This window comes from Somniosus microcephalus, chromosome 10, assembly GCF_052327205.1.
Source record: "Somniosus microcephalus isolate GS21.2 chromosome 10, FLI_Smic_1.0, whole genome shotgun sequence".
Classification (NCBI taxonomy): Eukaryota; Metazoa; Chordata; class Chondrichthyes; order Squaliformes; family Somniosidae; genus Somniosus; species Somniosus microcephalus.
In genome coordinates this window covers 205,061,465-205,076,345 of record NC_140996.1, presented here as the reverse complement: position 1 = coordinate 205,076,345, position 14,881 = coordinate 205,061,465, and the positions used below count along the sequence as shown (strand labels likewise).

The 14,881-nt window shown below is 42.9% G+C and overlaps 1 protein-coding gene across 10 annotated transcripts in view; it reads right to left on the bottom strand.

Annotated features, from left to right (window-relative positions):
* Positions 1 to 14,881, bottom strand: part of LOC147112032 (CRACD-like protein) — a 290,622-nt gene that overhangs the window by 210,222 nt on the left and 65,519 nt on the right. For 4 of the 10 annotated variants that reach the window (XM_085999506.1, XM_085999507.1, XM_085999508.1 and 1 more), the window contains exons 1-2: positions 838 to 1,175; positions 666 to 749 (exon numbers count right to left, since the gene is read on the bottom strand). The gene's annotated coding sequence lies outside the window, so the exon portion shown is untranslated. The other 6 variants (XM_085999498.1, XM_085999503.1, XM_085999502.1 and 3 more) reach the window with 4 other exon arrangements.

The window sequence follows — 14,881 nt, the reverse complement described above, 5'->3', positions numbered from 1 at the left end:
CGGAAAAAGCCCATGAGGACTAAAGTTTGCACAATTCGTTATCCACAGTTGCTTTTCATTGCAAGTATTCAGTAATCGCAACACCATTCATTCATACAAAATTGGAATATATATATATATATATATATATATATATATATATATATATATATATATATATATATATATATATATATATATATATATAAAAAAATAAAAGCAAAAGAAAATATAAAGAATTATTTTAAACTCCAAAGAGCAGGACTAAAATACCAATACGAAACCATATTTTACAAAGCAAATATCTGTTAATATAAACCCTTAACCAATGCAGCACAGCAAACATTATAGTAAGTACTTCCATTAGGCACATAAGCTTTAGTTACAGCTGGAAAGAGTCACTAATCTATGTAAGTCCATTATTGCACGGAATTATGATAGAATACAATTATTGTTAGTTTCAGTGTTCCTCGAAACCTGCCAAACCTTCACAGTTTAGAAACATCACTAGTTTGGTTACCACAATAAACAAAGATTTTCCAGCATTAATCCCACGACAGATTAGCTCTTTCACAGTGCATTTCTGTTCAACAACAGCATCTGTTTCCAAGTCATTCAATAAAGCAGATTTATGCCACATATATTAACTGTGAATGCATTATAGAAATGTGTATTTTGTTCCTTACCAGATTCTGATGCTTTACCTTAATTAGATCCAAACACCACACAAGGCACCTCCTTTAAAAAAAAACTCCTCGTACGCTCGCCATCTGAAAGGAATATAGCGATAGGTCAACGTTCTGCACTCGACAACGTTCCAAAGTGACAACTACTTCTCAAATGTGAAAGTGCATGTACATTGTTAAGCTCCTTATGATTCCCGGGCAGTTTCCGATGCTGCACAGGACAAAGCTGCCTCTGACAGTGTGTACAGTTCACATTGCCTCGAGCACTGCACCAAATGATCCCATTTCTGCTGTCTGAAGGAAAACCACTACTATCCCAGTGTTGCTAGGAAACAGGGTGTTTCTGACCTGAATTTTTAGCTAAGTTTGCTGTTGCCCAGGACGGCGAGGCAGCGCCGACTGCCCTTCATTGAAATGCAACACCAGAGATCTCAGCAGCAACAAATGTAAAGCTCTAACCAAACGCAACTATTGTTTCCAGACTACCGCACAGATGTTTTTAGAACTTGCAACAAAGGTCATGGTTACCATGGGCCAATTAATCTCCTTTTTGAAAATCCAGATTGCACCAGCTGATGCAAACTCCCAAAGGATTTCTCGTACTGACAGGCTGTTTCCTTCCAGTCTGTGGCAGTGACAACCACATTAAGTATTTTCAATTAGTCTTTTTATACAGTCACTCTCTTCCAATAGAGTTCATGCAGGATCACGATTATTCTTCACGGTTACTGCTTTGCTCATTTCCACGTATGACATGAATCCATCTCATTCATTAAAGTGGCAATAAGATAGTAAACTCCTTCAAAGCAAGAGAAATATACAATAGATCCTCTCTAAAACAGTGAATACAAGAACTACACAAATATATGTTACAGTGCAGCATGTTCTAGATAGGGATATACATAGGTGAATGTATAGAAATATAGATCGGTACAACCAGATAGAGAGCATTGCTTATAGGAGGAGTAATAAACGATGTATGTTCAACCAAACTCTGCAGTGTAATAAAAAGTACTCCAATTAACCCTGGAGGGAGTTACAAAGCAGACACTTAATTGAAGGATTCAAATCATGAGAGCTTTACCCATATTTAATTATACAACTCATATGATGATAGACACTATTATTGGCTATAACTCTGGTGTTTTCTTTTTAATTGACCATATATATGTAAATTAGACTTTTAGTAGGCTATGTGGATAGTTTCCAGTGCCTTTGTTCCTCTTAGAATGATGTAAATTATATGTGCTGTTGAGGCAAGCAAATGCATGATACAGCACCACATCATATGACTGGTTAAGGGGTATTAAAAGATTATTTAAACATAGAATTTCTAGATTAACTGTAGTGTATGCATAAAATATTTTAACAAGACCAACGTGTTTTGTTTTTACTTTTTCTTACCTCTTTGACCTGTCAGAGTTGATATATGGAACATTTTCCATTTTAGGCACCCAGTGCCAGCATCAGGTTAGGGAGAGCACCGTTGAAGACAAAATGAAGCTCCCTCTGCAGCACTCCAACAATATGCCTCTTCTGAGCAGCCCTGTAAATACCAGTATAGAACTGACACACTTGGCAAACATCAGCCAAGGCGGGGGAAGGGAATTCCTCTTCATCACGTGCAATTTACAGAATGGAAATCTATCTTTTCTCAAACAGAACAATTCTGGATGTGTTTCTCTGTTTCTGTTCCCAGTCTCCACTAAATATTAATTAAGTGTCAATGACCTATTAGAATCAAACAGGGAAATAGCCCATTCATCCCTAATGATGAAAATTAAATGGGGTGTTATGGACTTTTCAGTTTGCACTGACCCATGCTCAATTTTAGCCAGCTTTGTAAAGGGACATAGGGGGAGAAATTGGGTGAGTAGCGCCACCTGTTAGCGCCTAAAGAGGCAGTCAGTGGCTGTAGCGCCACTGGCTGCGTCTCCGGCGATATTCAGTAGGGGCGCTAATGGTGGCGTTAGGCATTTGCGCTGCGCCGCCACCGATGACGTCATCGGTGTGCGCAGCGCCCCATTCGTGCCCCGTTCGCGATATTTGGTAGCGAACGCCGCAGTTGCGCCGCTCGCTACCCACGCCCGGTTCATGGGGCCTTACTATGCCGGCAGCGGCGCAAGTTAAGGTGGAGGTGCGGGGCGGCCGCTTTTTCGGCGGCTGCCTGCCAGCACCCCCGTCCCCGGCCTCTTAACCCCCACCCCCCCCCCCACGGCATTGCCAGCTGTTTCCCGAGAGCCCGGCACTTCTCCTTGGTGCCGGGCTCATTTGCCGGCACTCGCGAGCGGGGATCGCGCTGTTGCAGGCACCTCCCCCTTAACAGTGGGAGGAAGGCCTGCAGTACCGCAGCGTGCCGTGCCGCAGCATGTGGCGCTGCGGCACGTTGCGCTGCGATAATCAGTTTCAGCGCCCTAAGAGGGACGCGGAGCGCCTCGAGCCTCGCCCCGTCTCCCTCGAGGGGCACTGAAACTGAATTTCTGGTGATTGGTATCACTCCGATCGCTGCGCTAAATCCTGCGCTCAGGCGACTTTTGCGCCCCAACCCAATTTCTAGGCCATAGAATCATAGAATGGTTACAGCACAGAAGGAGGCCATTTGGCCCGTCGAGCCCGTGCCGGCTCTCTGCAAGAGCACTTCAGCTAGTCCCACTCCCCTGCCCTTTCCCAGTAGCCCGCAGATTTTTTTCCTTCAGGTACTTATCCAATTCCCTTTTGAAAGCCACAGTTGAGTCTGTCTTCACCACCCTTTCAGGCAGTGCATTCCAGATCCTAACCACTCGCTGCGTAAAAAAGTTTTTCCTCATGTCGCCTTTGGTTCTTCTGCCAATCACCTTAAATCTGGTTCTCGACCCTTCTGCCAATGGAAACAATTTCTCGCTATCTATTCTGTCTAGACTCCTCATGATTTTGAATACCTCTATCAAATCTCCTCTCAACCTTCTCTGCTCTAAAAGAGAACAACTCCAGCTTCTCCAGTCTATCCATGTAACCGAAGTCCCTCATCCCTGGAACCATTCTTGTAAATCTTTTCTGCACCGTCTCTAAGGCCTTCACATCCTTCCTAAGGTGTGGTGCCCACATGATCTTTTAGTTCTCTGTAAATATGGTCCCAAGTTTTCTATAGTTTTAATCTATATGTTTAGGCTTTGAGGTGTCAGGCCACAAGCAGCAAGAATCGCTCATTCAACCACATCATAATCCGCACTGTACCACAGATCTATTCACAAAACGCAGCCAGATCTTTAGTGCAAAGTGATGGTACCAGCCTTTCTACACATCCTTCTTTTCAACACCTAAAAATGGTTTGCTAACAATTCAAAATCCCTTAAGAAACTGTCACTGTTATCCCTTTCCTTAAAACGTGGAACTAGATTTGACAAGGTTATTTAGTACAATATGTTGAATTAACTGGACTTCCACTCTGGTCTTGTAGTCTTTAAATCTCCTTTGTCAAATTATGGGTATGCTGGTTCTATTTCTCCTTTTCCCCTGGCGTGTATGTGCACTAAAGCTTCTTTTGTTCATTCTAGTGCTGGCACTGTTCCTCTTATGCTTGTTCTGCTGCTGCTTTTCTTCCTCTTTGTGCTTGCTTCCTCACCTGTGACATTCTTTTCCATTGCCAATCTATGCATTTAGAAACATAGAAGATAGGAGCAGGAGTAGGCCATTCGGCCCCTCGAGCCTGCTCCGCCATTTAATGCGATCATGGCTGATCATCCAAATTCAGTACCCTGTCCCTGCTTTCTCCCCATATCCCTTGATCCTTTAGCCTTAAGAAATATATCTAACTCCTTCTTGAATATATTTAATGAATTGGCCTCAACTGCCTTCTGTGGTAGAGAATTCCATAGGTTCACCACTCTCTGGGTGAAGAAATTCCTCCTCATCTCCGTCCTAAATGGCTTACCCCTTATCTTTAGACTGTTACCCCTGGTTCTGGACTCCTCCGCCATCGGGAACATCCTTCCTGCATCTAGTCTGTCTAGTCCTGTTAGAATTTTATAAGTTTCAATGAGATCCCCTCTCATTCTTCTAAACTCCAGTTAATATAAGCCCAATCGACCCAATCTCTCCTCATACGTCATTCCTGCCATCCCAGGTGTCAGTCTGGTGAATCTTCGCTGCACTCCCTCCATGCCAAGAACATCCTTCCTCAGATAAGGCAACCAAAACTGTACACAATACTTAAGGTGTGGTCTCACCAAGGCCCTGTACAACTGCAGCATGACATCCTTGCTCCTGTACTCGAATGCTCTCGCTATGAAGGCCAATATGCCTTCTTAACCGCCTGCTGCACCTGCATGATTACCTTCAGCGACTGGTGCACAAGGACACCCAGGTCTCGTTGCACTTCCCCTTCTCCCAATCTATTGCCGTTCAGATAATAATCTGCCTTCCTGTTTTTGCCACCAAAGTGGATAACCTCGCATTTATCCACATTATACTGCATCTGCCATGCATCTGCCCAATCACCCAACCTGTCCAAATCATACTGCAGTTTCTCGGCATCCTCTTCACATCACACACGCCCACCCAGCTTTGTGTCATCTGCAAACATGGAGATATTACAACTAGTTCCCTCGTCTAGATCATTAATATATATTGTGAATAGCTGGGGTCCTAGCACTGATCCCTGCGGTACCCCACTAGTCACTGCCTGCCACTCGGAAAAAGAGCTGTTTATTCCAACTCTTTGCTTCCTGTCTGCAAACCAGTTCTCTATCCAAGTCAGTACCTTACCCCCAATCCCATGTGCTTTAACTTTACACACTAATCTCTTATGCGGGACCTTATTGAAAGCCTTCTGAAAGTCCAAATACACCACATCCACTGGTTCTCCCTCATCTATTCTACCAGTTACATCCTCAAAAAATTCCAGTAGATTAGTCAAGCACGATTTACCTTTTGTAAATCCATGTTGGCTTTGTCTGATCCTGTCTCTGTTTTCCAAGTGCTCTGCTATTACATCTTTTATAATGGACTCTAGCATTTTCCCCACTACCGATGTCAGGCTTACCGGTCTATAATTCCCCGTTTTCTCTCTACCACCTTTTTTAAATAGTGGGGTTACATTAGCTACCCTCCAATCCATGGGAACTGTGCCAGAATCTATAGAATTTTGGAAGATGACCAGCAATGCATCTACTATTTCTAGGGCCACTTCCTTAAGTACCCCACGATGTAAATTATCAGGCCCTGGCGATTTATCGGCCTTCAATCCCGTCAATTTCCCTAACACCATTTCCCTACAAATACTGATTTCATTCAGTTCCTCCCTCTCATTAGACCCTATGTTCCCCAACATCTCTGGGAGGTTATTTGTGTCCTCCTTTGTGAAGACAGAACCAAAGTATGTATTTAATTGGTCAGCCATTTCTTTGTTCTCCATTATAAATTCCCCTGATTCTGACTGCAAGGGACCTACGCTTGACTTCACCAATCTTTTTCTCTTCACATATCTATAGAAGCTTTTACAGTCAGTTTTTACGTTCCCTGAAAGCTTACTCTCATACTCTATTTCCCCCCTCTTAATTAATCCTTTTGTCCTCCTTTGCTGAATCCTAAACTGCTCCCAATTCTCAGGCATGCTGCTTTTTCTGGCCAATTTATATGTCCTCTCCTTGGATCTTATGCTATCCCTAATTTCCCTTGTTAGCCATGGTTGCGCCACCTTTTTTGTTTTATTTTTATGCCAGACCGGGATGAACAAATTCTGTAGTTCATCCATGCGATCTTTAAATGTTTGCCATTGCCTATCTAACATCAACCCTTTAAGTAACATTCCCCAATCCATCCTAGCCAACTCGCGTGTCATACCATCATAGTTTCCTTTATTTAAATTCAGGACCCTAGTCTCGGAGTCAACTACTTCACTCTCCATCTTAATGAAGAATTCTATTATATTATGATCGCTCCTCCCCAAGGGGCCTCGCACAACAAGATTGCTAATCAATCCTTTCCCATTACATAATACCCAGTCTAAGATGGCCTTAACTCTAGTTGGTTCCTCGACATATTGGTCCAGGAAACCATCCCGTATACACTCTAGGAATTCCTCCTCCACAATATTGTTACTAATTTAGTTAGCCCAATCTATATGTAGATTATGCTAACTGCTGTGCCCTTATTGCACACATCTCTAATTTCCCATTTAATGCCATCCCCAACATCAGCATTACTGTTTGGGGGTCTGTATACAACTCCCACTAACGTTTTCTGCCCCTTGGTATTTCTCAGCTCTACCCATACAGATTCCACATCATCAGAGCTAATATCCTTCCTTACTATTGTGTTAATCTCCTCTTTAACCAGCAATGCTACCCCACCTCCTTTTCTTTTTTGCCTGTCCTTCCTGAATATTGAATACCCCTGGATGTTGAATTCCCAGCCTTGGTCACCCTGGAGCCATGTCTCCGTAATCCCAATTATATCATATCTGTTTACATCTATTTCTGCTTCATGGTGCTGCTGGTTTTCCTCGACTGCCAGATGTTCTAAATCTAACTCTCTGTTCATGTCTTTCTGGACTCTTGTGCTCATACCAACTGCTGTTTTCCTCAGGTAACTTAATTAAAATTAGACTTTAAACTTTGGTCTGCAAGTGGTATTTTATGCCACTTTTAGCTGCCACCAATTGTTGTATTTTAGTGTTTTTATCACCACTTTTAACTTGTGATCAGAGCAGAAAAGAACTTCCAAAAACAGACTGATCTCCTGTTGACTGAAACCTGCACTTTTATATATGTGAGTGGCATAGAGACTGACCATTGCCCCTTATCTAATGATATAGTGTTGGAAATCATGTTAGATATTTACTGCATTCTCCTGTTTTCAACGATTGGTGATATATATCACACCACCAGACTAATTCGTTCAGGCTAAACTAATAGTCACATTTTCAAGTAAGATAATGCACAAAAGTAGCAAGACACAACAAGAAACTAGTAGTAAAATACTTCAAATATTAAAGATAGAATCAGTTCACAAGGGGTTAATATATTCATTTTAGAATGTATTTCTTACAGTCTGTTAATCTGCAAAACGCTTGGATTAAACAGTGTTTCGTACAATTTTCGATGCAATGTCCTGCATGAGTGAAGTAATTCATATGTCAAGCCCACGAAGTTCAACTTCACAGGCGAACTAAACTAAAGTTGGACAGCTAGAACAGTGTTATTTATTCCAAAAGAAGCTGGGTACAGAAAATTATTTTTAAGATAATTCCTGATCTTGCTCAGTGTGCATTCTGTTGTCCAAATACAGAGGCCCCATGCAAATGAGCTACCCTCCCATTGATGCTGCAAGTTCTAGTGGTGTCAGCGCTGGAGGGCTTTGGAAGCATGATACTAGGATTGTACGCCGTCTTTTTTTGGGGGCCATATTCTTTTGCTTTTCGTTGAATTGGTTATTTATATATAAAACGAGATGTTGTCTTTGTTTATGTGTTTTCTTTACCTTTTGCTTTCTCTTCATGCATCTTTTGAACAGTTCTGGATCAGCAGAAATTTCCTCCAATTAAATATTGAGAAGACCGAAGCCATTGTTTTCAGTCCCCGCCACAAACTCCGTTCCCTAGCCACCGATTCCATCCCGCTCCCTTGCCAAAGTCTCAGGCTGTTCAAACCTCGGCTTCCTTTTTGGCCTTGAGCTGAGCTTCCGACCCCATATCCTCTCCATCACTTCCACCTCTGTAATATCGTCCGACTCTGCCCCTGTCTCAGTCCATCTGCTGCTGAAACTCTTATCCATGCTTTTGTTATCTCCAGACTTGACTATCCCAATGTTCTCCTGGCCGGCCTAACATCTTCCACCTTCCATAAACTTGAGCTCATCCAAATCTTTGCTGCCCGTATCCTAACTCGCACCAAGTCCCGTTCACCCATCACCCCTGTGCTCACCGACCTACATTGGCTCCCAGTCCACCAACATCTCAAATTTTAAATGCTCATCCTTGTGTTCAAATTCCTCCATGGCCTCGCCCTTCCCTATATTAGTAACCTCCTCCAGCCCTACAACCCTCTGAGCACTCTGTGGCCCTCCAATACTGGCCTCTTATGCATCCCCGACTTCCTTTGCCCCTTTGAAGGCATTGGCAGCCATGCCTTCAGCTGTCTGGTCCCTTAGCTCTGGAATTCCCTCCTTAAACCTCTCCATTTCTCTGTCCTCTTTTAAGACACTCATTAAAACCTACCTTTTTGGCCAAGCTTTTGACCTCCTGTCCTAATATCTACTTCTTTAGCTCTGTGTCATTTGTTTTATCTGATTACGCTCCTGTGGGATGTTTTACTACATTTAAGGCACTATATAAATGCAAGTTGTTGTTATGTAACTGAGTTTCTCTAATGTCAAGTGTATGGTCATTTTAATATTTTCTCTTTTACTTCAGCAATAGTTTTAATAACAGTTGGTCTTCTTTTGTTTTTATCTCATTGCATAACCTAATTTGAAACTGATTTTTATCTTCTCCACTATCATTTCAAATCTTTTTTTAAATTCATTTTATGGGATGTGGGCATCGCTGGCAAGGCCAGCATTTATTGCCAATCCCTAATTGCCCTTGAGAAGGCGGTGGTGAGCCGCCTTCTCGAACCACTGCAGTCCGTGTGGTGAAGGTACTCCCACAGTGCTGTTAGGTAGGGAGTTTCAGGATTTTGACCCAGTGATGATGAAGGATCGGCGATATACTTCTAAGTCAGGATGGTGTGTGACTTGGAGGGGAACGTGGAGGTGGTGGTGTCCCCATGTGCCTGCTGCCCTTGTTCTTCTAGGTGGTAGAGGTCGTGGGTTTGGGAGGTGCTGCCGAAGGAGCCTTGGCAAGTTGCTGCAGTGCATCTTGTAGATGGTACACACTGCAGCCACAGTACGCCGGTGGTGGAGGGAGTGAATGTTTAAGGTGGTGGATGGGCTGCCAATCAAGCGGGCTGCTTTGTCCTGGATGGTGTCGAGCTTCTTGAGTGTTGTTGGAGCTGCAGTCACCAAGGCAAGTGGAGAGTATTCCATCACACTCCTTACTTGTGGCTTGTAGATGGTGGAAAGGCTTTGGGGAGTCAGGAGGTGAGACACTTGCCGCAGAATACCTAGCCTCTGACCTGCTCTTGTTGCCACAGTATTTATGTGGCTGGTCCAGTTAAGTTTCTGGTCAATGGTGACCCCCAGGATGTTGATGGTGGGGGATTCGGCGATGGTAATGCCGTTGAATGTCAAGGGGAGGTGGTTAGACTCTCGTTTGTTGGAGATAGTCATTGCCTGGCACTTGTGTGGTGCGAATGTTACCTTGCAATTAGAAATCCAACAATTTTACAGGCTCATCACAAACAGCACTTAAACTATATTTGATCCAGTTAGGATCAGATTTGGCTCTCTAGAATTCTAATACTGTAGTACTGTAGAAGAATTGATCATTATTTGTAGGATTTTAATGTTTATATAATGAGTAAAGGCTGCAATACTGACTTTTTTTTTAAGGCTGGTATTAGAACCCATATCATGGATTGAAGTACGGTACTCTCCATTTGGTAGACTGATGAGAATGATAGTTTATTGGAATTCCTATTGTAGTACAAACCAAGCACGAAAATATGGGATTTTATAAATCATCACACTTAAGCTACAAACCAAACTTAACACGTTTGGAATTCTTAAACTGCACACTAAAAGATTTACACTTACAGTCCCTGAAAGTTTGGACTTGTATGCAGAGTTTCCCAATCAACCCGAGTAGACAAAGCAATGTCCTACAGTTATTTAGTACAGTGCTTTAACCCGCAATATGTCAAGCAACCCGTGTTTAAAAGTAAATCAGGCAACAATTTTTTAATACTTTAGAAATTATATATTGATTCAGGTCAGACTATAGAATAAATTCTCTTCACTTCCCTAAAGTGCTATTTTTGCTTCAGACATTTAGTAACTGCAGCACACGGCCATAGATTGCCAAACATACACATATGTAGGTTGTGGTTCTACTTCTTACTGCTTCAGATTGATGTATAGGCGACATCACTAGCCCTGATTCATTGGTATCGCTCACATAACCACCTATTACTGCTGCCGCCCTCCAAAAACAGCACCCGAGTCTAGTGGAAATCACTCTGTGTAAATCGTAGCAAAGAAAGACTTGCATTTATATAGCGCCTTTCACAACCAACAGATGTCTCAAAGCGCTTTACAGCCAATGAGGTACTTTTGGAGTGTAGTCACTGTTGCAGCCAAATTACAAACAGCAATGTGATAATGACCAGATAATCTGTGTTAGTGATGTTGCTTAAGGGACAAATAACTCCCCTGCTCTTCTTCGAAATAGTGTCACGGGATCTTTTACGTCCACCTGAGAGAGCAGACAGGGCCTCAGTTTAATGTCTTATCCAAAAGACAGCACCTCCAACAGTGCAGCACTCCCTCAGCACTGCACTGGAGTGTCAGCCTAGCTTTATGTGCTCAAGTCCCTGGAGTGGGACTTGAACCCACAACCTTCTAGTTTCAGAGCGCAAGTGTGCTATCCACTGAGCCACGGTGACACTAAGTTCCTGCACAGAAGCAATACATGGTAAAGTACGGAAAGAAGGTTTTAGCAATGTTGACACACTTCCACTACATGTTATGTGGCATGTCGCAAAAAACAATGCTCTTGGAGACCCTGGCAAGGCAGTAGTGTGAGAAGGCCTCTGATCTATTGAGGCATCTGAAACGCTGCTTCAAATTCACCCTGGTATGTAACTTGGTAATCTTGGTAGCTGCGTGGGTCTCACTGTTTCTGTGCTCAGCCGGTGTCTGTGGCTGGCACAAGGGGGTCATTGACCATGCCTAAAGACTGCTATCTTGGCCCATGTGTAGTTATTCCTGCAATCTGCCTTCAAATAAGGGTGGCATGGGTGATTGCCTTAGAGTGAATCGGGATTCGTGTCTGGGGATGAACATTGAACCACATGGTCGAGTGTTGGTCATCATTGACCAGTTGCATGTTGATGGAGTTGAGCTCCTTTTGGGTTATTGAGCCAAACAAATTTTGTCTAGGGAGCATGAATGGCCACATTGCAACCATCAATGGCCTTCTGCACTTTGGGGAATCCAGCAATGCAATGCAATTGGACATCCTTCTCATGCTGCTGTTCCTATTCAATGGGAAGGGTGCTGAATGAGCTGGCCCTGTAGAACAATACATCAGTGACCTTTTTGATATATTTGTGTACTGCAAAATGACTTCTATTGCAGTTGCCCTCTCTGCTGCTCTGGGAGGTGCCTGAGGCATTAGTAATTGATGACGCTGATATTCATGACAGCCATCAGCAATGTCAGCCCTGTGGCTGAGGTGATCTTCAGGTCTGTTTTCAACATCTGACACAGCTCTGTAATTGTCCTCCTCTGGAACCAGTGCCTGTGAAAGCAGTTCTCCTCTGATATTAGCAGATATTAGTACCTGGGCCTACAGAGGTGAAACCTTGGGTAATGTGGGTGTGGGCAGTGCGCCTCTGGGTCTTGTTCATTCTCAGGATGTAGGCATCACTGGCATGGCTGGTATTTATTGCCCATCTGCTTCCTGGTACAACTGAATGGTTTGCTAAGCCACTTCAGAGAGCAGTTAAGAGTTGGTGTGGGATTGGAGTCACATACGGGCAAGAACAGCAGGTTTCCTTCCCTAAAGGACATTTGTGAACCAGTTGGGTTTGTGCCACGATCTGGTAACTTCATGGTCACTTTTTAACTGATACTGGCTTCTAATTCCCAATTTAAAAAAAAACAAACTTCAAATTCTGAAACTACCATTGTAGGATTGGAACTCACATTCTCTGCATTATTAGCGCAGGCCTAGAACATAAGAACATAAGAAGTAGGATCAGAAGTAGGCCATACGGCCCCTCGGGCCTGCTCCGCCATTCAATAGGATCATGGCTGATCCGAACCTAGACTCACGTCCACTTCCCTGCCCGCTCCCCGTAACCCCTAATTCCCTTATCAGCTAGGCCTCTGGATTTCTCATCCAGCAACATAACCACATACCCCCTGGTGCAATCTGATCTCCCCGGCATCATTTCTTTGTTTTGTTTCCATTTTCTTCTATTAAATCTAGTAAGAAGGGAGCACTGGACGCACTCCTCATAGCTTTGAACTCAATTGCAATTCCACAGTTTGTTAACAAACTAGTTTGAGAAAGCCCTCGCAGCCAGGCCAGAATGTAACTTACCTTTAATCACCGAATCTTACAGTCCAGAAACAGCCCATTAGACCCATTGAGTCTGTGCCAGTCTTCATCGCCATGGGGGCCACCTAGGTTAAACCCACTGCGCTGCTCGCTCCCCCCCCCCTCCCCCTTCTATATTCCTGTTACAAGCAATTCCCTTTCAAAAGAGTTTCTGGCTCTGCTTCACCAACAGTTTGTGGCAGAAATTCCACATTCTAACCACCCTCTGTGTCAGGAAATTATTTTCTAGCCCCCCTTCAATTATTTTTAACATCTAGTATCAAAGGGCATGCTACGCGCACAGTTGGTGCACATTGTAAACTTTGGGATTTCGCACATTTGCCAACTTAGCATTCATTTGCATAGTTTTCAAAGGTGGAATGAGGCTTTCCCAGAGAATGTGTATGAGCAACGATTGCTGTTAAAAAAAGATTCAGTTTCAGATGGTGGATTATTGGACAAGGGGCCTGGCGCTTCATTTTTACCCCAAGTTTTGAACCCTGGTTACCCACTCCATGACGATGGGTCTCTTAATGGTGATTAGAATTTTTCCCTTTCTGTGATTGCAAGCAAAAAAATGATTTGTCGAGTGGGTTTTTCCAAGTCTGGCCTTGAAATTACACGAAGACTATTCATTTGCAAATGCTCCATAGAATTATAGAAGTTTACAGCACAGGAAGAGGCCATTTGTCCCATTGTGTCTGTGCTGGCTCCTTCTGAGATCATTCTAAAATTATTCCCACTGTCCTGTCCTCTCCCTGTAGCCCTCTGTCTATCTCTGGTGAAAATATTTATCCAATTTTCCCTGTGGCAAAGCATTTCATGCTCTAACACAAAAGCAAAATACTGTGGATGCTGGAAATCTGACGAAAGGTCATCGACCTGAAACGTTAACACTGTTTCTATCTCCACAGATGCTGCCTGACTGGCTGAGTATTTCCAGCATTTTCTCTTTTTATTTCATGCTCTAACAATTGTCTGTGTAAATAAATTTCTCCTAACGCATCTCCTCATTCTCTTAGTGATTATTTTAAATTGATGCTCCTTGTCACTGGCTTCTCAACCAAATAGGGTCTTTCTCTATTTGTTCTATCAAAACTCTCCATAATTTTAAAAACCTCCATTAAATGTCCTCTTAGCCTTTTCTGCTCCAGTGGAAATAGTCCAAGTATCTCATCCCCGGCGTCATGCTGGTGAATCTTTACTGTAAGCATTCTATGGCTTTAATGTCCTTTCCATAATGGCACGCTCAAAACTGCACACAATACTTTAGCTGTGGTCTAATCAATGTTTTATATAAATTCATTATTATGTTTTTTTTCTATTGTACTACATGCTCCTATTTATAAAACCAAAAATTCTATTGGCCTTTATCTATCTGCAATCACACTTTCAGGGAATTCTGTATGTGAAACTCCAGATCTCTCTATTCATCCACATCCTTCAGTGTTTTTGTCATTAAGTGTATATTCCCATCTTTGTGTGTTTCTCTCAAAATGTATTACCTCACACTTATCCATACTAAGTTTAATCTGCCACCTGTCGGCTCATTCCACTACCCTGTATAGGCAGGTCTTCCTGACCTCTTTTACAGTCCTCTTCACTGTTTGCCAAGCCTCCGACTTTTGTGTTGTCAGCAAATTTTGAGATTGTGGTCCCAAGTCCAAATCATTTCTATATACAGAGAACAAAAATGGATCCCGCACTGACCTTTTGGATACACCACCGCTAATCTTCCTCTAGGTTCAGCAACATCCATTTACCCCAACTCTTTGTTTCCTGTCCGTCAACCAACTTCCTGTCTATGCTGTTGCATTTTCTCATGCATCTGAATTTTTCTAACAAGTGCGAGACACCTTTCGAGTGCCTTCTGAAAATCCGTGTACTGTACACTACGCCTACACCGCCCTCTTTATCTATCAAATCGGTCACTTCTTCAAAACTCTTAATTTGAGATAAAATTAGTAAGTATTTAGAAATGCATGGGTTAATCAAGGACAACCTGCATGAGTTTGTTAAAGGCAAGTCATAGTTG